Source organism: Gossypium raimondii, chromosome 11, assembly GCF_025698545.1.
Source record: "Gossypium raimondii isolate GPD5lz chromosome 11, ASM2569854v1, whole genome shotgun sequence".
NCBI lineage: Eukaryota > Viridiplantae > Streptophyta > Magnoliopsida > Malvales > Malvaceae > Gossypium > Gossypium raimondii.
This window is the reverse complement of record NC_068575.1, coordinates 24,081,001-24,104,452: the sequence shown is the minus strand read 5'-3', so window position 1 is coordinate 24,104,452 and position 23,452 is coordinate 24,081,001. Positions and strand designations below refer to the sequence as shown.

General features: G+C 35.4%; 1 pseudogene; it reads right to left on the bottom strand.

Moving 5' to 3' along the window:
• Window positions 1-17,951: 17,951 nt before the first annotated feature.
• LOC105785402 (uncharacterized) lies at window positions 17,952-23,191 on the bottom strand (annotated as a pseudogene).
• Between the last annotated feature and the right edge of the window lie 261 nt (window positions 23,192-23,452).

Sequence of the window (23,452 nt, the reverse complement as noted above, 5' to 3'; positions counted from 1 at the left end):
GCATGTTGTACCTGCAGCAAATTCATTCAATAAATCAAATGCATTTTAGACACATTAATTTGGCAGCAATTGACACTAAAATTCTGCACATTAAATTCGGCAGCCCTTAGAACATAATTAAAACATGTTTGAATTTGGACAACATAAATTCGGCTGGACTTAGACATCATTAAAGCTTGTAATAAGATTAGACACATTAATAACATGTAATAAATTAAAATACATTTATCACAAAATTTAGTATGTCCAAATTTTATTAAATTACTTAGCTAATTAACTATTAAACTAATTCAGCAACTAAATTTATTTATTCCAGCAAATTTAATAAAAATTAAAGGTGAGCTCCTCGAGCTAAATTTGAGCTAATTGAAGCTCATGGAGTTGGGATTGAGCTACATTCAGCTTGCAAAAACGACGAGCCTCGCTTATGGGCTGAACCAATGGCTGTTCTCGGGGTGGGATCGTATCATCACCGGTTCGTCTTCGACTTATCAATAATTGATCCCACCAGATCAAGGCATAGTCTGTGAATTCCATCACAGCCAAATGAACCTTCTTCTGTTCTGAGTAATTATAACACTCGAAAACATGTTCTACCCAACTTTCCCACGCAAGATATGCATCAGGATCTGTTCGTCCCTGAAAAGAAGGTATAGCAACTTTTATGTTAGAAATATTATCATCAACTGCGCGTCCTGGTTGTTGATTCACCCTTGGTGAAAGTTTGACATCATTTTCATCATTCTTTTCATTATGGACAAATTGGGAACCGCCCCCATCGATCTTGTCCAAACGAGAATGTATAGGCTCTAATGCATTTTCTAACAGATGTTGCAAGGTGCGAGTAAGAGCCTACATTTGCAAATCTGGTGGCTGATTTTCATCACGAATACGATATTCTGATCCTGTCATACTTAAACAACACAAAGAATATTGATAAAAATTTAAGTAAAACAAAAATAATAAAATTCCTCACAGCACACTCACAAAACCTCTCGGTTTTCACTCCAAAGAACAGTGCACTCAAAATACACTCAGCGCTCGTGTTTCACATGAGAGAATACTTGAATGGCTCTTTTTGTCTCCCCTTCTATTCTCACAACGCTCAATGCCTTTTTTTTCACTTGATCACTCGCAATCAGTTCTTTAAGGAACTAACCCCATCCTTCTGACTTGTTAACTATGTCAAACTTACAAGAGAAAGGGAAAAGAAAAAAAATAAAGGTTAAAGAAACAAACAGTTAAAGAGAGATATAAGTCTGGAAAAGAAAAGAAAAAAAATGAAGAAACGAGGATGACAACAAGAAAGAAAACTCAACAACTTACTACAAAAGAAATGCTTACAACGATTCTATCACCGAATCAAACAAGAAAAGTTGTTTTGGATGATTTTCACGCATTTCAAGGTGTAATTTGAGCATCATCCAACATGTCACACACAATTCAACACTGTTCTTTTGTAATTTGCACAAAATTTAAAAAACTAATTTTTTTTTGAATTTTTTTTCTTTTTTTCTTTTAAACTTTGATATTCAAATTTTTTTTAACTTTGACAAATATATTTTTTTTGTTTTTTTTTTTTTGCAGAACGTACTAAAATCCAACCTAAGCTCTGTTTACCACTTGATATGGCATTGCTTATCGAGACAAAGAACCTTGAAGGATTGCGGATCTAGGATTATAGCAAACATCCTTTCTGCAGCATAAACAACACACAAACAAAACAAAAGAAAGGGAACAAAATTCAACAAAAAAAAATTAGAGACGAAAAACTCGAAAGAAACAGCACAACAGACTATGCAAACCCGAATCGAATATGTTTCACATCGAAGGACTTGGACCCTCTAGATAGCAATCTAGGAACCCTAAGTATCAAGGAAGTTTTGACACAACAAACTAAGTTTGAAATATCAAAGAAAGTTCAATGAAGAACCGAAATTGAGAGAAAATTCTCACAAATATTTGTTTAATAAAAATCATCTAACCAGATTACATTGTTTGAACATTTATTTATAAGTACAAGGAAGGGGTTGTCGAATTTGAACTTGTGGCTGTAAACAAAGAATTCAAATTTGAATATGAAGGAGTTATATCCTCTCCTGGCGCCATCAAATACCAACCACACATTTAATATGTGTGAAATGTTTGAAATTCAAACATTTGAACTCTTGTTCTTATCCAAAACGTTTGAAATTCAAACATTTGAACTCTTGTTCTTATCCCTTTGAATTTGGTGTCATATGTAGAGAAGAGGGCTGATTTCGGCCACACATGCACACACATGTGTCAACACTGTTACCTGTGTGATTTACATGCTGGGATGCCACCTAGGCTGCCACATGTGTATGGGACACTCCCCGACACGTAGGAAACCTTCCAGCTACTTCTAGACTTGTCAGCCAGAGTTGAGCTGGTAGAGCTGAAATTGAGCTAGCTAGAAATGTACTGAGCTGAAATGAGCTGGAAACAAACTTTCAGAACTATTTCGAGCTGAGAAGAGATGCACGTACATATGTGAGCTTCAACCGAGCTAGAAATAAGGTCCTAAGCTGCTGTCCATTATTGTACCTATATCAAAACATATCAAACTTCCATCAAAGTTTTGTAAATTTAATGGAAAACACAATTACAAGCTGGAACACTTGCAATTCTTATTCTTTAACACACTTACCATTTAGAAACAACTTAGAAAAAATACAAATACTATCAACCCAATTGCAGAAACGTACTTAGCATAACATATACATACTTAAACGCATGAACTAGTAATATAACTGGGATATGTCACATATCAGCATGCAACATGTTATAAAGCCTATGTTCTAAGGAATGAACATGATCGAATGAATCTGGAATCATAGCACAAGTAAGGAACATGACTTCTCTGAATTTCTTTGCCTTAGAACGGGTAATAGATCCTAATGGTAAGACCTCCGGATCGGTTTTCTTTTTAGGCGTAAATGTGCTCACATCAGTTGTGCATACCAAATTGTTCAATGTGAGACTTATTGATTCATGAGGCCCATAGTGGGGGTTTAATGGGACATTTTGGAGTGACCAAAACACTAGACATATTGCAAGAACACTTCCATTGGCCACATATGAAGAAGGATGTCGAAAAGGTATGTTCTAAGTGCATCACATGTAAACAAGCAAAATCTAAGGTAATGCCTCACGGCTTTTACACTCCTTTGCCGATTCCTACTTCACCATGGATAGACTTATCCATGGATTTTATTCTAGGTTTACCACGAACTAAGAAAGGAAGAGATAGTATATTTGTTGTTGTTGACAGGTTTTCCAAGATGGCACATTTTATTCCTTGTCACAAAACAAATGATGCTACACATGTGGCAGACTTATTTTTTCAAGATGTGGTAAGACTTCATGGCATCCCTAAAACAATTGTTTCCGACAGAGATGTCAAATTCCTTAGCCACTTTAGAAAGGTATTGTGGGGTAAGCTTGGTACCAAATTACTGTATTCAACTACATGTCACCCCCAAACCGATGACCAAACTGAGGTAGTCAATCGAATTTTAGGAGCCTTATTACGATTTGTTGTGGGAAAGAACATTAAAAATTGGGAAGAATGTTTGCCATTTGTTGAATTTACATATAATAGATTTATTCGTTCTACAACTGGGTATTCACCATTTGAACTTTTTTATGGTTTTAACCCACTAACAGTACTTGACCTTGCGCCATTACCACTAGAAAATATTGTTAATTTAGATGGCGAACAGAAAGCTGAGCTGGTGAAATCCTTACACCAGAAGGCTAGGCAACGAAAAGCCAAAATAAATGACATCAACACTAACAAAGCAAATAAGGGGCACAAATGAGTTGTCCTTGAACCCAGAGATTGGGTTTGGATCCATATGAGGAAAGAACAATTTCCTACAAAAAGAAAGGCCAAGTTAGACCCAAGAGGCGATGGGCCTTTCCAAGTACTCGAGCGGATCAATGATAATGCATACAAAATTGATCTACTCGGTGAGTACAATGTAAGTTATACTTTCAATGTGGCTGACTTATCTCCATTTGAATTTTAAGATTCGAGGCTGAATCTTTTTTAGGAAGGGGGGAATGATAAGAGTCATAAAGGCCCAACTCAAGCTCAAGAACGTGATGGGCTCAAATTACCACAAGGCCCAATAACGGGGTCAAAGGCGAGGCAAATGCGTATGAAACTAAATGGAACCGTTCAAGAATTCATTAGCGAGGCCTTAGATGCGTACACAAAGAAAAAAGAAAATCAAGATTCACTTTCTTATTTTCAAGAAAATCAAGAAACCGAATCTTGGTCCAATTTTGCTGTTTTGAGCGATTTCAAGAATCAAGAAAATCAAGATTTCAAATCTTGGAAATCTTGGCCCAAGAAACTGAATCTTGCAACTAAAGCGCATTAGATCTCAATTACGAGCATCAACGAACCAATTTCGAGAGAGAACGGATTACAAGCCCAAGTTCTTGAAGATACGACCCAATAAGATGTTCCAAGCCCAACCAAGAAGTTTAAATTAGACTTAGTTGAAAATCAGGCCAAATTGTCAAACTGGCCCAATTTGTAAAATTTTAATTCTTTAAATACTTAGTTTTAATTTTTAGACTTTATGAATAAATTTCTATGTAAAAATTCAATCCAAGAGGCCCATTTAAAGGCCTTGGACGAAATTCCCCCTGAAAGTCAACAATTAGGGTTTTTTTTTATTTCCTAGAAGGCTAGGAAAGTAGTTAGAAGGCCTATATATATGGCTTGGCCGGCCACCCTTAAACACATTAGATTGAAATCAATTTTTTTTTTGTTGAGTGAAAATTCTCTTCGAGTTTCTCCAAGAATTCTCTCTTGACTTTTCTTTAGAAGTAGTTTTAACAATCTTTTTGATTGTAGGAGCCGTCTTCAACCTTCTTCTTGATGTGTTTTTACATTGGAGGGTAGATTGGAGCTGTTTGAAGGGAGTTGTGAAATCTTTCTTGATTTCAAGGCTTCTTAGGACTTTCTTTATCTTTCTTGTTGTTTATTCTTCTTTAATTAATTATGTTTGTGTCGATTTGTTGATTAACTTGGTTTAATTGTTCTTGTTGTGTTTTAGTCATTCCCAGCTCCAAGGATCTGTTTTGCAACATTCTTTGTGATGTGAGCACATTTACGCCAACAAAGAAAACCGATCCAAAGGTCTTACCATTAGGACCTATTCCAGATTCATTCGATCATGTTCATGCCTTAGAACATAGGCTTTATAACATGTTGCATGCTGATATGTGACATATCCCAGTTATATTACTAGTTCACGCGTTTAAGTATGTATATGTTATGCTAAGTACGTTTCTACAATTGGGTTGATAGTATTTGTATTGTTTCTAAGTTGTTTCTAAATTGTAAGTGTGTTAAATAATAAGAATTGCAAGTGTTCCAGCTTGTAATTGTGTTTTCCATTAAATTTACAAAACTTTGATGGAAGTTTGATATGTTGTGATATAGGTACAATAACGGACAGCAGCTTAAGACCTAATTTCTAGCTCGGTTGAAGCTCACATATGTACGTGCAACTCTTCTCAGCTCGAAATAGTTCTGAAAGTTTGTTTCTAGCTCATTTCAGCTCAGTACATTTCTAGCTAGCTCAATATCAGTTCCACCAGCTCAACTCTGGCTGACAAGTCCAGAAGTAGCTGGAAGGTGTCCTACGTGCCAGGGAGTGTCCTGTTCAAGCATTCTCTCAAGTGAAACACGAGCGCTGAATGTATTTTGAGTGCACTGTTCTTTGAAGTGAAAACGAGAGGTTTTGTGAGTGTGCTGTGAGGACTTTTATTATTTTTGCTTTACTTTACTTTTTATCTGTATTCTTTGTGTTGTTTAAGTATGACAGGACTGGAAGATCGTATTCGTGATGAAAATCAGCCACCAGATTTGCAAATGCAGGCTCTTACTTGCACCTTGCAACGTCTGTTAGAAAATACATTAGAGCCTATACATTCTCGTTTGGACAAGATCGATGGGGGCGGTTCCCAATTTGTCCATAATGAACAGAACGATGAAAATGATGTCGAACTTTCACCAAGGGTGAATCAATGACCAGGACGCACAGTTGATGATAATATTTCTAACATAAAAGTTGTTATACCTTCTTTTCAGAGACGAACAGATCCTGATGCATATCTTGCTTGGGAAAGCCGGGTAGAACATGTTTTCGAGTGTTATAATTACTCAGAACAGAAGAGGGTTCGTTTGGCTGTGATGGAATTCACAGACTATGCCTTGATCTGGTGGGATCAATTATTGATAAGTCGAAGACGTACCGATGAAGGTCCCGTGAGAACCTGGGAAGAAATGAAGCAAATCATGCGCAAGAGATTTGTTCCTTCTCACTTTCATCGTGATTTATTCTAGAAATTGTAATCGATAAAACTGGGAAATAGGAGTGTAGAAGACTACTACAAGGAGATAGAGGTGTCTATGATGCGAGCCAACATTTTTGAGGATCGAGAGGCTACTATGGCATGATTCCTTGTAGGTTTAATCTCTGAAATTTCTAACGTTGTTGAGTTGCAACATTATGTTGAGTTGGAAGACATAGTGCATTTGGCGATTAAAGTTGAAAGACAGCAACGTAGAAAGTCTTCTAATAGAGGTAATACTCCATTTAAATCATTTTCCAATCCTTTGGGTACTCCTAACAATTTCAGGAAACAAACACCATTCCAAATCAAAGAAAAGGGTGAAACGAGCAAACCCAAGGCTCCAGTTGTTGATGTTGGGCGTGGGAAACAACAAATGCAACCAGAACGTTTGAGAGACATTTTTTTCTTTAAGTACCTTGGTAGAGAAAATATTTCCAGTCAATGTCCAAATCGGAGGACCATGATGCTATTAGAGGGTGGCGAGATTGAGTCTGAGACAGAAGAAGAAGAGCCAGAACTCTCTACAGTAGATGTTGATGAAGATGATGGCAATGTGCAGACATTTGCAATCGGTGAAGCACTTGTTATCAAGAGAAGTTTGAACACTCAACCGACTCAAGAAGAACAGTAGCGAGAGAACATCTTTCATACAAGATGTCTCGTCAATGACAAGGTATGTGTTGTAATTATCGATGGTGGTAGTTGCACTAATGTTGCTAGTTTCGTGATGGTTGAAAAGTTAGGACTGAAGATGACAAAGCATCCCAAACCCTACAAGTTGCAGTGGCTGAACAATGGAGGAGAGATTAAAGTAAACAAGCAGGTGTTAGTTCCATTTTCCATTGGAATGTACAAGGATGAAGTACTTTGCGATGTCGTTTCAATGGATGCGAGCCATTTGCTATTAAGTCATCCGTGGCAGTTTGATAAGAGGACGATGCACGATGGTTTTACAAACAGATATTCTTTTATGCACAAAGGAAAGAAGTTCACCTTAGCACCTTTGTCACCGAGTCAAGTGCAAGAAGATCAGGAGAGATTGCGAAAGAATACTGAAGAAGTTCATGGGATAAACAAGATGAATGTGTATGCAAGTAGCAAAGAAATCAGAAAATGTCTTTCCTCTCAACAATCTTTGCTCATTTTGTTGTCTAAAGATTCTTGTTTATTGTCTGAAACTTTTAATATTTTGCCTGCTTCCATTTCATCTCTTTTGCAGGAGTTTCAAGATGTGTTTCCGGATGAAACACCCAAGGGTTTACCCCTTCTTCGTGGCACTGAGCACCAGATTGATTTCATTCCTGGAGCCACGATTCCAAATAGACTAGCCTATCGAAGTAACCCCGAAGAGACAAAGGAACTTCAAAGACATATTTTAGAGTTGTTGGATAAAGGTTACATTTGAGAGAGTTTAAGCTCCTGTGCTGTACCAGTGTTATTGGTACCTAAGAAAGATGGGACTTGGAGGATGTGTGTTGATTGTCAAGCAGTAAATCAAATCACAATCAAGTATCGACACCCCATTCCTCGATTCGATGACATGCTAGATGAATTATGCGGAGCGACTATCTTCTCTAAAATTGATTTGAAGAGTGGATATCACCAAATTCGAATGAAAGAAGGCGACGAGTGGAAGACAGCTTTCAAAACAAAGGTAGGTTTGTACGAATGGTTAGTGATGCCATTTGGATTAACAAACGCACCTAGTACTTTTATGCGATTGATGAATCATGTTCTACGATCTTTTATAGGCAAATTTTGTGTTGTATACTTTGATGACATGCTAATTTATAGCAAGACTTTGCAGGATCATATAGAACATTTATGAGCTGTTTTGCAGATTTTACGAGAAGAGAAATTGTTCGGTAACATGGAGAAATGTGTGTTTTGTACTAAAAAACTTACATTTCTGGGTTATATTGTTAGTTTTCAGGGAGTTGAGGTTGATCCTGAGAAGATAGGGGCGATTCAAGATTGGCCACGGCTGACATCCATTAGTCAGGTTAGATTGTTTCATGGTTTAGCCAGTTTTTACCATCGGTTTGTTCCCCAATTCAGTTCTATTACTGCTCCCTTAACTAGGATTATAAAGAAGAATTTTGTCTTCTCTTGGGGTAAAGAACAAGAAGATGCCTTTCTAAAAATAAAAGATTATTTGACAAAAGCGCCTGTTTTAGCATTACCTAATTTTGATAAAATGTTTGAAATTGAATGTGATGCTTCTGGAGTTGGTATAGGTGTTGTTTTGTCATAGGAAAAGAGGCTCGTTGCATATTTCAATGAGAAACTTAGCGGAGCAGCGTTGAATTATCCTGTCTATGACAAGGAAATGTACGCACTGATCCGGGCTTTGAAGACGTGGAAGCATTATTTGCTGCCTAAAGAGTTTGTCATCCACACTGACCATGAGGCTTTGCGGTATATTACAGGACAGCATAAATTGAATAAACGACATGCTAAATGGGTTGAATTTTGGAATATTTTCCTTATGTCATTCGTTACAAAAAGGGGAAAGACAATGTCGTTCTGATACATTATCACGTCGATATACCCTTTTGAGTTACCTTGATTCACAGTTGATCGGATTTGCATATAGTAGAGAATTATATTCTGATGATCCTGATTTTAGAGATAAGTATAATGTTTGTGAGAAAGGAGCAGATGGAAAATTCTACAGGCATGATGGATATCTTTTCAAAGAAAACAGGATATGCATTCCACATGGTTCAATACGTGATATATTGATCCGTGAAGCACATGAAGGTGGATTGATGGGTCATTTTGGGGTCACTAAAACGTTACACACCTTAAAAGAGCATCTTTTTTGGCCTAAGATGCGTAGGGATGTTGAAAGGTATTCTGAACGTTGTGTAACTTGTCGGATAGCAAAATCGAAGGTTTCACCACATGGTATGTACTTACCTTTACCTATTCCTGAATCTCCTTGGACAGATATTTCAATGGACTTTGTTTTGGGATTGCCTCGAACTAGAACAGGTAGGGATAGCATATTTGTTGTGGTTGATAGGTTCTCGAAGCTGGCACATTTCATTTCATGCCATAAGACTGATGATGCTGTTAATGTGGCTAACTTGTTCTTTAGATATGTTGTACGATTACATGGTATTCCTAGGTCGATTGTTTCTGACAGGGATGTGAAGTTTTTGAGTCATTTCTAGAGGACTCTTTGGAGCAAATTAGGTACGAAACTTATGTTTTCTACTACTTGTCATCCCTAGATTGATGGGCAAACTGAGGTTGTTAACAAAGTTTTATCTACTTTACTTCATTCCATCATTAAAAGGAACATCAAAACTTGGGAAGATTGTTTGCCACAAGTTGAATTCGCTTATAACCACGCTGTACATTTTGCTACTAAGATGTCACCTTTTGAGGTTTTTTATGGCTTTAATCCTATTACGCCTCTAGATATGTTACCTTTGCCACAGAAACAGGTAATGAACAGGGACGGTAAAGCAAAAGCAGAATACGTGAAGAAATTGCATCAACAGGTTAAGGAGAACCTCGAACGAAGGATTCAGCAGTATGAAAAGCAAGCAAATAAGGGTAGAAAGCGAGTCACCTTCGATGTTGGTGATTGGGTATGGGTTCATTTTCGAAAGGAACGTTTTCTAGCCCAAAGGTGGTTCAAGATATTAACGTGCGGAGATGGTCCTTTTCAGGTGTTGGAGAAAGTGAATGACAATGCCTACAAGTTAGACTTACTGGGAGAATACAATGTGAGTGCCACCTTTAATGTTTCTGATTTAACCCCTTATGATGATTCTACAGATTTGAGGACAAATCCTTTTCAAGAAGGGGGGACGATGTGAGCACATTTACGCCAACAAAGCAAACCGATCCAGAGGTCTTACCATTAGGACCTATTACACGTTCTAAGGCAAAGAAATTCAGGGAAGTCTTGTTCCTTACTTGTGCTACGATTCCAGATTCATTCGATCATGTTCATGCCTTAGAACATAGGCTTTATAACATGTTGCATGCTGATATGTGACATATCTCGGTTATATTACTAGTTCATGCGTTTAAGTATGTATATGTTATGCTAAGTACGTTTCTGCAATTGGGTTGATAGTATTTGTATTGTTTCTAAGTTGTTTCTAAATTGTAAGTGTGTTAAATAATAAGAATTGCAAGTGTTCCAGCTTGTAATTGTGTTTTCCATTAAATTTACAAAACTTTGATGGAAGTTTGATATGTTTTGATATAGGTACAATAATGGACAGCAGCTTAAGACCTCATTTCTAGCTCGGTTGAAGCTCACATATGTGCGTGCAGCTCTTCTCAGCTCGAAATAGTTCTAAAAGTTTGTTTCTAGCTCATTTCAGGTGAGTACATTTCTAGCTAGCTCAATTTCAGCTCCATGGGCCAACTCTGGCTGACAAGTCTAGAAGTAGCTGGAAGGTTTCCTAGGTGTCGGGGAGTGTCCCACACACATGTGGAAACCTAGGTGGCATCCAAGCATGTAAATCACACACGTAACAGCGTTGACACATGTGTATGCATGTGTGGCCGAAATCATCCCTCTTCTCTACATATGACGCCAAATTCAAAAGGGATAAGAACAAGAGTTCAAATGTTTGAATTTCAAACGTTTTGGATAAGAACAAGAGTTCAAATGTTTAAATTTCAAACATTTGACACATATTAAATGTGTGGTTGGTATTTGATGGCACCAAGAGAGGATATAACTCCTTCATATTCAAATTTGAATTCTTTGTTTACAGCCACAAGTTCAAATTCGACAACCCCTTCCTTGTACTTATAAATAGATGTTCAAACAATGTAATCTGGTTAGATGATTTTTATTAAACAAATATTTGTGAGAATTTTCTCTCAATTTCGGTTCTTCATTGAACTTTCTTTGACATTTCAGACTTATTTTGTTGTGTCAAAACTTCCTTGATACTTAGGGTTCCTAGATTGCTATCTAGAGGGTCCAAGTCCTTCGACGTGAAACATATTCGATTCAGGTTTGCATAGTCTATTGTGCAGGTCCTTTCGAGTTTTTCGTCTCTAATTTTATTTTTTTTGTTTTTGTTGAATTTTGTTCCCTTTCTTTTGTTTTGTTTGTGTGTTGTTTATGCTGCAGAAAGGATGTTTGCTATAATCCTAGATCCGCAATCCTTCAAGGTTTGTTGTTTCGATAAGCAACGCCATATCACTTTGGCATCAAGAAACGTCCTTTATTCATAATTTTCCAGCTTTCTTGCTGCCCAAGTATCCTACTTCTACTTCAATTAGGTTTTTGGTCTTTTTGAGTTTAATTTTCTATTTTCGTTTCAGCCAAGTGTCTATAGCTTTCGTTGGACTTTTCTGTGACTTAACAAGCTCGATCTTGGTCTGCGCGCAACCCTCTACCACATGTAGTTGAATACAGTAATTTCGTACCAAGCTTACCCCACAGTACCTTCCAAAAGTGGCTAAGGAATTTGACATCCCTGTCGAAAACAATTGTTTTAGGGATGCCATGAAGTCTTACCACATCTTTAAACAATTGTATCATCTGTTTTGTGACAAGGAATAAAATGTGTCATCTTGGAAAACCTGTCAACAACAACAAATATACTATCTCTTCCTTTCTTAGTTCGTGGCAAACCTAGAATAAAATCCATGGATAAGTCTACCCATGGTCAAGTAGGAATCGGCAAAAGAGTGTAAAGGCCGTGAGACATTACCTTAGATTTTGCTTGTTTACATGTGATGCACTTAGAACATGCCTTTTCGACATCCTTCTTCATATGTGGCCAATAGAAGTGTTCTTGCAAGATGTCTAGTGTTTTGGTCACTCCAAAATGTCCCATTAAACCCCCACTATGGGTGATGCGAACCGGCTTGGTGATGTGAGTCGAGTCATTTATGTGCCCGATCGTTAAAATGAAAAGTATCGTCCGATTTAAAATAAAGGGTTAAATTCGGCTAAATGTGGTGTTTAGTTTCCAAAATAGGATCAAGATGGCTAAGTAAGATACGTAATGGATTCGGTTAAGTGAAGAGGCTAAAGGTTATTGAAGATGGATTTGCGGATGGCTCGAATGGATTTAAGGTCAAGAAGGTGTTAAAGTATGCCCAAAGATCAATCATGAGATGGCTATAATAACATACTTGATTTATCATGTTTATTAATATAAGGCGTTACCATTATTATTTCAGTTTCTTTTCTGTGTGTATAAATAAACTGTTTTATAACAATGTCCTAAGAACAATATGATTATTCTTAAAAGATCCTCAGTCAAGTATTATTGTTGGATAGGACAACGATAATGCATTAAGACTAACATGTAGTTGATTGATGATAAAGAGTTGTCATTGATATGGAATGTCAGAATCGATGCATTAATATGTGTGTTAGAGAACAACATATTGGACTGACCCATTATGAGTATGTTTCTTGGATTATTATGTAATTGTCACGACATTACTCATAGTGATTAATATTTATATTATCCTCAGACTTGAGATCATCATAATCCCAACATCGTGAGTAGTATATTTTGATACAGTCAAACGTATAATCAGAATCGGGTTGTTCTATAAAGGCTGATGTTGGATATACCACAATCGATGTAGAGGGATATGGTTGGTCGATATAGAATAAGTCCCTCCTACATAATGGGAGTAATATCTTAGGCCACTTAATTAAGTGAGACTAGAAATACATGGTCATGCTCAAATAAGTTGATATGAGTTGTCATACTTATTTGTATATCGTAGTCTGCTTAAGATATCAAGGAACATGGAATGGACTATGCAAGTGTGACTATTCCATGACTTGTGTCCAATCCAGAGATAAAGGACTTAAGGATTATGGCATAAAAGGTTAATCATAAAAAGGTTATGTCGAATCATGATCTCTTGTGACTTAGGTAGCAATGATGCATTGCTAGATGCCACTCATTGTTTGTAACATTGGAATCGTTCTAGTATTACTGCTAACGTTACAAGAACCTACAGGGTCACACCCTATAGTTGAAATGAATGGAATAAACCATAGTTGGTATTGTTTTTAGGGGTCGCTTGAATTAAATTAATTATAGAATTAATTTAATTCGGTAATCAAATTTCCAACACATTATGTACAAGGTTGTTGTACGCATAGTGAAGACATGAATTTAGTTAGCATATGAATTCAAATAAATATATGGTTTACCGAAATTATATTATAATTAATGTAATTATAATTTTTGGTTTAAAATATTATTATATTTATTTAATTCCTAAAAACCCTAAAATAAAAGATATATAATAATCTCGTTTTTCTTTGTTTTGGGTCTAGCAGCCGTCAAAGAAAAATCACTTTCAAAATTGTTTTGGGGATTTTTGATTTCTTCCGTTCGTAGTCAACTGGGTGGATTACGTAGAGGTCGGGGTCTCGATAGATTGCGGCTTGGTTCGATTGTAGATCTGACTACACGTTGTTGAGACGTTGTTGTCTACTCAGAATAAACATTTGGTAATTTCGTAACCATTATCACCCTGATTCGTTTCTCACACATAGATCCTTGGTTAGGATCGCCGAATTTTATTTTTTTCGCTGCGCCATAGGGGTACCGGCGATCCAACATTGGTATCAGAGCCACTTGTGTGACACGGACTCGGGTTTAAATACTTGGGTGATGCAATTGTATGAGATGCATGCTTTAATTTTATTAAATTTTCGACTGTTTAATTCGTTTAAGAGTAACCTGATAATCATTCCTTTTAACAATGGATTAAATGTTAATCATGGTGTTAGGGCCTAATCGGTTTTATGTTATTACTGTTAAGTGTTAATAGGTCTATAATGGTGCGACGGTGGTATTGACAGTTTCCAGTAAGAGTTAACTGGTTAGTGGAACAAGGGTTATTCTCGAAAACACGATTCTGTTGATAACAGTTATCAAATCGTGAGGTTTCATTTTGAATTTCTGAATAGGATTATAACGGGAATTACAAATTTTAGGTTTTTAATTCGAGTTTAAATCGTATTAGGTTCGGGCTTTAGGTTTAATTTTTATTATATATGATCCCAATATTGTAGCTATCAACTCTAATTCTTTTATTATTATTTTATTCCAAATTTTTTATAATTATTAAGTATTTTAAGTTATTTAGGAGTTTTATGTTAACAAGAAAGTTTAGTTTAAAACTACTTCTTGTTTAGATTAAATTAAAGTTCTAGTATACTTAAGAGTTTTATTTATATTTATTTAGCTAGCCTATAGATAGGCCTTTGCATTGTCTGTAATTCATTCAATTCATTATTATTCAACTTCTCTTTTGTGTTTATAAAGAGATGGGCCTTTGCATTGTAAAGAATTCATTCAATTCATTATTATTCAACTTCTCTTTTGTGTTTATAAATTCTCTTTAAGTTTTCTTTTTAAGAATTTCTCGAGTTTCTTTTAAAAGAGTTTTAACAATTTTTTAGATTGTGGGGATCATCTTCAAACTTTTTCTTACCAAGTTTTCTTCCTTGGAGGGGAAATTAGAGCCACTTGAAGGGGGTTGTAGATTCTTCGTGTTTCCAAGGCTTCTTAGGACTTCTACATACCATGTTCTATCTTTCCATCTATCTTCTTTATTTTCTTCCTTGTTATTCTAATCATAGATTTATTATTCTATTTTAATTATCTTAGTTATTTATTTTAATTGTTTTTATGTAACTTGGATTTGATTGCGTTTCAGGTTGTGTTAAAAATCCAAGTTTCTTTCCGAACGTTTAGAGCCCTAAGTCAAATCCGTGACTTTGACAAACTTTATGATTAGCTTTCGCATTCATCCGTCTCATTCTTTATCACTCATCCCCACCAAAAATATTGTTGCCCCTAACTCTGTCACAGGTTATAGTAACGAGCTCACCGCCTTTAGTGGAGATGGATAAAACAAATTACTTGATTTTACTGAAAGGCCCCTATGTTTTTTGTCTTTAACTTATGTATGGGTTTTATAGAGTATCATCCTTTGATGAGGTGAAACTCATTGTCATGGTCGCATAACCACTGCCAACCGGGGCCTCATTTATGCTTTATCTCTTGACAACATAATTTTTGTAAACTTGAAGCCCTAGTTACACTTCAACCCGAGACCGTATAATCACCGTCAATTGGGACCTTGAGTTGCAACACGATCTGGTTTCTCAGGTGATGACTCTATACTCACATGGCAAATGAAATTTGTAGGTCACTGAGCTTCACGAAATCACCATAAATTCAAACATACCTTAAAACTATAACAATGTCTATTTCAAATACAAACAAAAATAAATCTATAAACTTCTAATTTTCAAGCGAAAAAAAAAGAAAAAATAATTTTCAACGAAGTGAATGTGCCCTGTATGACATGTTTCCATTTATCTCTAAAAACAGCATATCCCGATAAATGTAAAAAAAACAACATAAATCCTTAAATTTAAAAAAATTCAACATATATGTTTAAGTCAGCCCCACACATATATATATACATCCACATTTTCATATTCTAATTTATTCTTTTAATTAATTCTTATTTTAATATTTTTTATCTTATATAATATATTAATAATTAAATAATAATTTTTTTCTTTATTAATGTCAGACCCCCGTACCTGACCCGATCGCCAGAATAAGGCATCGAAATGTCACATTCGTTACTGGATGTCACATTCGTTGCTGGATCAACTACAATTATTTACATATTTATTTAGCTTTTTATTCAAATTTCTCCGTTCATTACACATTTATAACATGATTTATAATTAAATCCGAGCTTTATACAAGCTTATGAAAGCTCTCTTGATGTCCTATAGTTGATTAAGGACTAAAATATAAAATTTCAATCTTCCGAGTTGACATCACAACTTTGAGGATTCCACATTGTGAAACCACTCACTGACTTAGCTCGTCGCGACATGGTTTCTGTCTCCATGACTCCCATGAATTTCTATTCACAACTCCTAAAACAATGTTCATATACCACATTTCAATTAAATTCAATCATTTGTTTCCACTAAAAATCTTTTAGGGATGTTGTTTTAACCTATGTACCCATTTCATATTCTATACCATAAAATTTATTACATACTTTTCTTCTAACCTTTGATGATGTGATTAGATATGTTGAAGTCGCTACTTCGAACAACTTGAATCTAGAGCTCTAATCTGATCTTCCACCTATGTGTTTAAAACAAACATTAAGCTTGTAAAAAGCTTAGTAAGTACATCAAGAATTAAACTTACCATTACCTTAATTAAATTTAAGGTGTCAATACTTTAAATATAACATAATTTAAGTATTTTATTATACCTATTAAAATTCAAGTATAAAATATGTGAAATTGTTATATTAGTAGTTGTGTGATTAACTTAAAAATATTTGTGTTATTATTTAATTTGAAATTGATTAAAGTATAGTGAAGATATTCATTTAATTTAATTTCAAAGTGAATTAATGTTGTGTAATGAAAGTATGAAATAAGTGATTAAATTGTAAAGTGTACAAAAGTTAATGTGTAGAATATAGTATTATGAATAAATGCTTAATTGAAGTGGGTTGATAGCGATTATGAAATTTTATATTGATAGACTAAATTGTAAAATACTCAAAAGTGTATACTTCAAGGCTAAGTAAATCCAATAGCCATAATTATCCAGCCATAATTCATCCACACATCTAATGATATTTTGGTAATTTTACTCAATTTTTTACTAAATGACCATTTTACCCTTGGTCAAGTTTTATATTTCCATTTATTTCCTTTCTACTTTTGAATATTTTTACTTTTAGTCCTTCAATTTTTGAATTTACACTTTTAACCCTTCAACTTTTGAATATTCTCATTTTCACCTATCAATTTTACTTTTTCACAATTTAGTCAATACCTCAGCAAAATTTAACCTTAATATAATCATGACCAAATATAATTTTGATAACTTAAATTCATCACAATTAAAATTTACACTAAAAATAAATTTCAAATAAAACATTTGTACGTTCAATGTTTTAAGCGATTGATAATTATTAAAAGAAAAACTTTACTCAAAACAAAAGTAAATCCGATTCATTATACAAATAAACTAGAACTATAAAAGTTTTAGAAGATTAAAATCCTTCTACAAGATACATTAACTTTAAATAATCAATTTTTTTCTAAAAATTATAGGTAGCAAATGAATACATTGTTTTATATGCTTTATCAATGCTACATATGAAAGTTTCACTTGAATAAAGCATCCCTGTATAACACAAATTTAAAACTAATTCAAATTTAATTTTTACTGACGAGTACATAAATTTATTATTAGTCACCTCTGATCATTTTAAAATTTTAAAATACAGAAATTATAGTAACTAAATTTGTACAGACCAACCATGGTGAAAAAATTATAGATACAATTTAAAAAGCAAACGCGACTACCAAAACTCTAAGATAGGATCAGCGCAATACTCCATTTTTAAGATTTTCAAAACCATACGGATAATTGTACCGCTTAAATTATTAATTCTCGATTCAATTAGTTAATCCAATTTATCTAAATAAATTACTAAAAAATTTATAAAAGAATAAAACAAGAAAAAAACTGATTTAATCCATTTCTTTTTATCTCAATTCAACTAATTTATACTGATTTGTGAGTCAACCAATCTAATCCCTCAAACCAGACCAATACTCCAACCAAGTTCCGGTCCAATCCAGCCCGATCCAACATTGCAATTTGGAACCCACTACTACAATATCAATCTTAATTGTACCTTCGTGGGGAAAAAAAGGGTGAGTTCCACCAGAAATTACTGAGTGCAATGCGTAAATTCCCATCCCATGTAATTTGGCCTATCAATTCACTGAATGTATATGAGAAACAAAAACAGAAAGCTATACATACCATCACAAAACTATATTTTCGTTAATATATTTCAAGGTTAAATACCTCCTCTTTTGCCCTATTTTCATCAGCAATCCTCCATGAACATTATAATTTAGATCAAATTAGCTTGGCTTCCCATCACCACTTTTCAATACCCACCAGTTACCTTTATACTCGCAAAAATCACTCATTACCTGCAAAAAAACCAAAAACAAAGATGATATTATCTTATTGCAAAGTTGGAATGGGAATGTGCAATGATCCAGTTGAAAGGAATGAAATGTCCTTTGATAATATATCTGATTACAACTCAATGCTGACCCCTCACTATTACAACTTAACTCGATAACCTAAAATTAAAGCATCCCTCACTATTTAGAAGTACTCATTAACCTGGTTCGGTTGTACAAATTTGGCCTACAAAACGAAATTAGAGACACAACTCGTAAGATTTGGAGACAAGTCTAGAGATCTTAACTCATATACCACTTATTCTTGTATGATTATCTCTATGGTGTTCTAAATACTTCTCAAGTTGCAAATAATACATTCTTACGTCAAATCTATGTATTTGGTATAACAATGTAATAGAGTAGAGCAATTTATGTTTACATATACCTTCTTACATTTATGCATGCCTGATGCAAACAAATAATCATGTCTCAACCTAAAGGCAATATAGTGAAGTGATATGATCATCTAAGATTCTGTTCAAGGAAGCATATCAAATTGTTATCGGAAAACAAAATATTATCTAATTACAGAAGATACCTTGTTATATTCATTATTCGTAATGTCCTTCTTAAGACTAACTTGGGCAGCAGCTGTGACCTCAGCCTTCTTGAGCTTGTCTTTCACACGAAGAAGATTAATCACAACTTCCCTGCATAGAAAATAACATTCTGATGAAAACAAGGAAAGTTTGTAAAAGGAACATAGAGACCATAATCATTTATTTAAGCTTAAATGTTTAATTGAACAGATTTATGCAACCTCAATGGATCACATTCTGGATTCTCTTGGGATGACTTCATAACAAAAAGACCACCATGAAGTTCTACTGCAACTTGACTAACGACATCCTGGAGCTCACGCTCAGGTGCATCAGCACCATATGCTGCCTTAACTACCAGTCTAGCATCTGCCTTGGGAAGGGTAGACTGGGACAGAGCCAAATCTCGTAGACCTTTGCGAATCAGTTGCAAGCTAATAACAAAACAAGCAGTACAACAAAATTATAAAGCAGCTTTCATCAGCTTAAATAAATCAAGGTTTTATACATTCAACATAGGATGGGATGAATGAAACTAACAGTTATATTGAAATGTCTATGGTTAAAGCCTCAAACAATCTACCTGCAAACTTTGTAAGTTTGAAACACTTTTTTCAGGGCCTTTGGTATAGCTTCTCGAGTTTCATCAGACATTGTCCTCCCAGCTTGTGCTCCAGGTGCAACCTTTCTTGCAACTTTATCAGAGTTCCCTGCTTTTTCTGACTTTATGACTGTGCCAGGCTTTGTTCTACCAGGGCCACCCTTTGCACCTCGCCAAATATGATTAGTTACATTGTCTTCTCCAGCTTTCCAAATCTGTTCTTGTTTCTTAACAATATATCTGGATATTCTTTTTTGAAATTTTCATCAGTATTCTCTTTTAACTTCCAACCTTTCAAGGGAGGACTCTCAATGGCTAAGATTTTCAGAAAGCCTTTCACTTCTTCTTTGCGACTTGTGGAAAGGTGGTTTACTTTGTCATAGCTTATGAATGGGTTCTTGCTGAATAAGAGAAGCACATAGTCTCTGGCTAAAGATTTAGACGGATCCCCCGGAAATAATAATGAACTCTTGGGAACCCAGAGTCCCTGCACTAATAAAGCATGCTTCTGAAGGACTTCAAAAACTTCTTCCATTGGGTCATCAGGAGCATAGTGCCTTTTGAGAGTGTTGAAGTGGTGAAAAGGACGTCCCTATTGACAGAAGAAAAGGAGTTGGAAAGATTAAATGGAATAATACATTATAATACCCTACCAAGGCCGGCTAAACAAAGTAAAATTTAACTGTCAAAGCCTTAAATCTTTCTTTTCCAAAACTCAATTTAAATGAGAAAAAAAGGGGGGGGGGGTTGGGGGGAATGCAAGATCCTAAAGATTCCTTAATTCAAATAAGATGCTATATATATTATAAGACCGTGATCCTAAACTCGGGCAAGATAAAGATGCATGTAAGCTAAAAGCCTAGGTTCATTGGGAATGGATATGGAAAAAGTTTATGATGGATCCAGCTTGCAGAGTGAAATTTTGTTTTTTAAACTACTAGATATGGGACAGCAGCCAAATCAGGCAGATGCCCAAACACAAAGAAAAAAAGTCAAAGGTGGAAGCTTTAGTTGAACATAACTCGGTCAGTAATTTCTTCAAACGGTCTTCAAGTGGAATTGAACATAACAACCTGAAAGAAACAATTTCATGGTCCTTAAATCATTAAACATAAAGATAGGATGATGATGCATTTTCCACCACCTAATAAGGCCATGAACATATCAAACACATGAACAACTAGCATATATAGAGAACGCAGATGCAAAATTGCATCTTCCAAGTCTGCATAATTATGGAAGCTAGTAACATAAACTAGTTGGGTAACCATACCTTCTGGATAAACGTTGTGCTTTATTGTTGTTGCTTGGTAGAGGACACAAGGAATCAACATAATCATACCTAGAGATAATGAGAAACAATTCAAAGCAATAGACAGACAGCTTATTAATGCTTAAATACAGTAATTTCGAACTTCTCTCAAATTCTTAGCATAAGGGGCCAACAAATAAACAGGTAATAAGTAAAAAACATACGGGTTCAAAGTAAACTCAATTGGAGAGCTTTGTTCTGCCATCATTTTCTGCAGATACTGAGCAGAAAAATCACTCTTGGAGCTATGATACTTGAGTGGAACCCAACACTGGAAAGAGAAGGAAATGAAACAAAAAAGAAGGAAAAAGAAAAGAGCCGATCTAATTAATTCATGATTTTCAGAACACGGAAATGAAGTCCACCAGTAACACAAGAGACTACAAGTTGGTGAAAATTTAGCAAGCAGTAACAGTATCCTACAATTACAAGCCATTTTAGTTGCTCGTGTATCAATGTAAATTTAACGTACAATTGAAAATACTTTCATGCCGAACAAAAAGAAAGTTTAAAATAACAAGTGACACCTCTTTATCTTCTGCCTTTTGCTCAGTTGAGGACTGCACTTTCTGGTTCTGCATCAAAGTAAAACTTGAAAATCATGTATAGAATTAATATGCAAAAGGCAACTATAGGGGTTAAACTAAAAAAGAGATTTCCCAGTAGAAATTGCTCAAGGATCCAAAAGCAAGGTTCGTTTTGGACACATATTCTGAACCTTAAATTCAAACATTTCATAACAGTATATCCCAATAATAAGTAATTACCTGCTTGGCTGATGGACCAGCTGCTTTCCCATCGTTAGGTTCTACTTTAACAGTAACTTCTGCTTCAGCAGCCACTGTGTCCTTTCTTTTTGAGACACCAGACTTGAGATGTGCCAATGATGGTCGGAGCTGAACAACTGCACGGATAGGATTTAGGTGCAACTGCACCATAAAAATGACCTTAGAACAACAACATCCATCAAGGGAAAAAAATATTATATAGCTAATCTCAAACAAGCTCATAGACAATAGATGCACACACCTTATCACCCATTAAAACTCCAACAGCATAGCCAGATGGACGTGGTGGCAGCCATGAAGAAGATAAGGTCTAAAAAAGAAATGAGGATACATAATTAGGTTATGCAGCTAAATTTATATGGAAAAGACATTATGTAAAAAGCAAATGCGACAATGCAACTTATCAACAAATGCGGTAGCAGTATGTAAAAAATTTATCAATGCAAAGCACTCGGAACATGTTTCCGGGGAAAAATACAAAACCTATAAATATATAGATTGAAATTTGATTAAATTGTAATATCAGAGCCAAACCTGCTTCGTCATCTTCAATTTGTTAGCAGATTCACTGTCATAATTATTCGAATCAACATCAACAGACATGTCAATTTCCACTTCCCAACTATCAGGTTTCACCCGTACCTACAAAATAACTAAAGAATAAGATTGATTCATACAAAGAAAAAGAAAAAGAATTTGAAAGGGAAAAAACAGACGAACCTCCTTGCATCGTTCATCCAATTCGTATGGTCGCCAGCAAGGCCTTAGAGGATATTGCAAAACATATAACTGCAATTTGATTCCAAAAGGGGGGAAAACAATAAGCAAAAATGAAAATTAAACAATAAAGGAAATAGAAAAATGCAATCACCTGAGCGTCGGCGTCAATTGAAGGAGTGAAGAAGACGTCGATTTCGCGAACAACCATATCTTCTTCTTCTCCTTGATCTTCTTCTCTATTGGCTTCTGTCAGGATCTCATCTTCTTTAGTTTCCTCATCAATCTCCATCTTCACCGCGCCATTTGATATCGATTGTTCGGCTTTCGGTTCAGCAACCATCGGCGGCTTGACATCTTCTTCATCGTTTTCTTTCTTTTTGGAAACTGCTTCCACAGGTGGTGGTTGGGGTTTGGGCGCGGAGTCTTGAGGCTCTTGTTTGGATGAGGGTTCAGGTTTTGGCTTAGAGGTGGATTTGAGTTTGGGTGCGAATTTGGAAGATTTGGGCGCGAATTTGGTGGTTCGAGTATTGGCCTGACTTGAACCGTCGAGCTCTCCCAAATCATCCAGGTCCATTTTCGCGTTTGGCTTGTTGTTGGTGGTGTGTTTTTTCCGGGAGAACAAGATTAATGTTTTTCTTCGAGAGAAGTGGGAAAGGAGGAGAGTGGGGTTTTGTAGGAGTGTCAATTGAAGAAGAGTTGAAGAGCAGGAGCTGCAGAGCGGATGAAGTTTTCAGCAGAATTTGGCTGCCAAATCTGAAGAAAAATAACAATGGGAAACAAATTAGTTTAATTTTCAAGGATAAAATGGTAAAATAATAAATAAAAGTATGGGTATTTTTGTCTGTTAAAAATATTAACAGCTTAGTTAATTTCAATTGCTGTTGAAATATTCAACTGATTTTCAGCTGACCAGCGTGATGGAGATTGGCTTCTCACTGGACTGACATGCTGAACCAAACAGCGATGGAGATGCTTCTCACTGGACTGACATGCTGAACCAAACAGCATAACAGT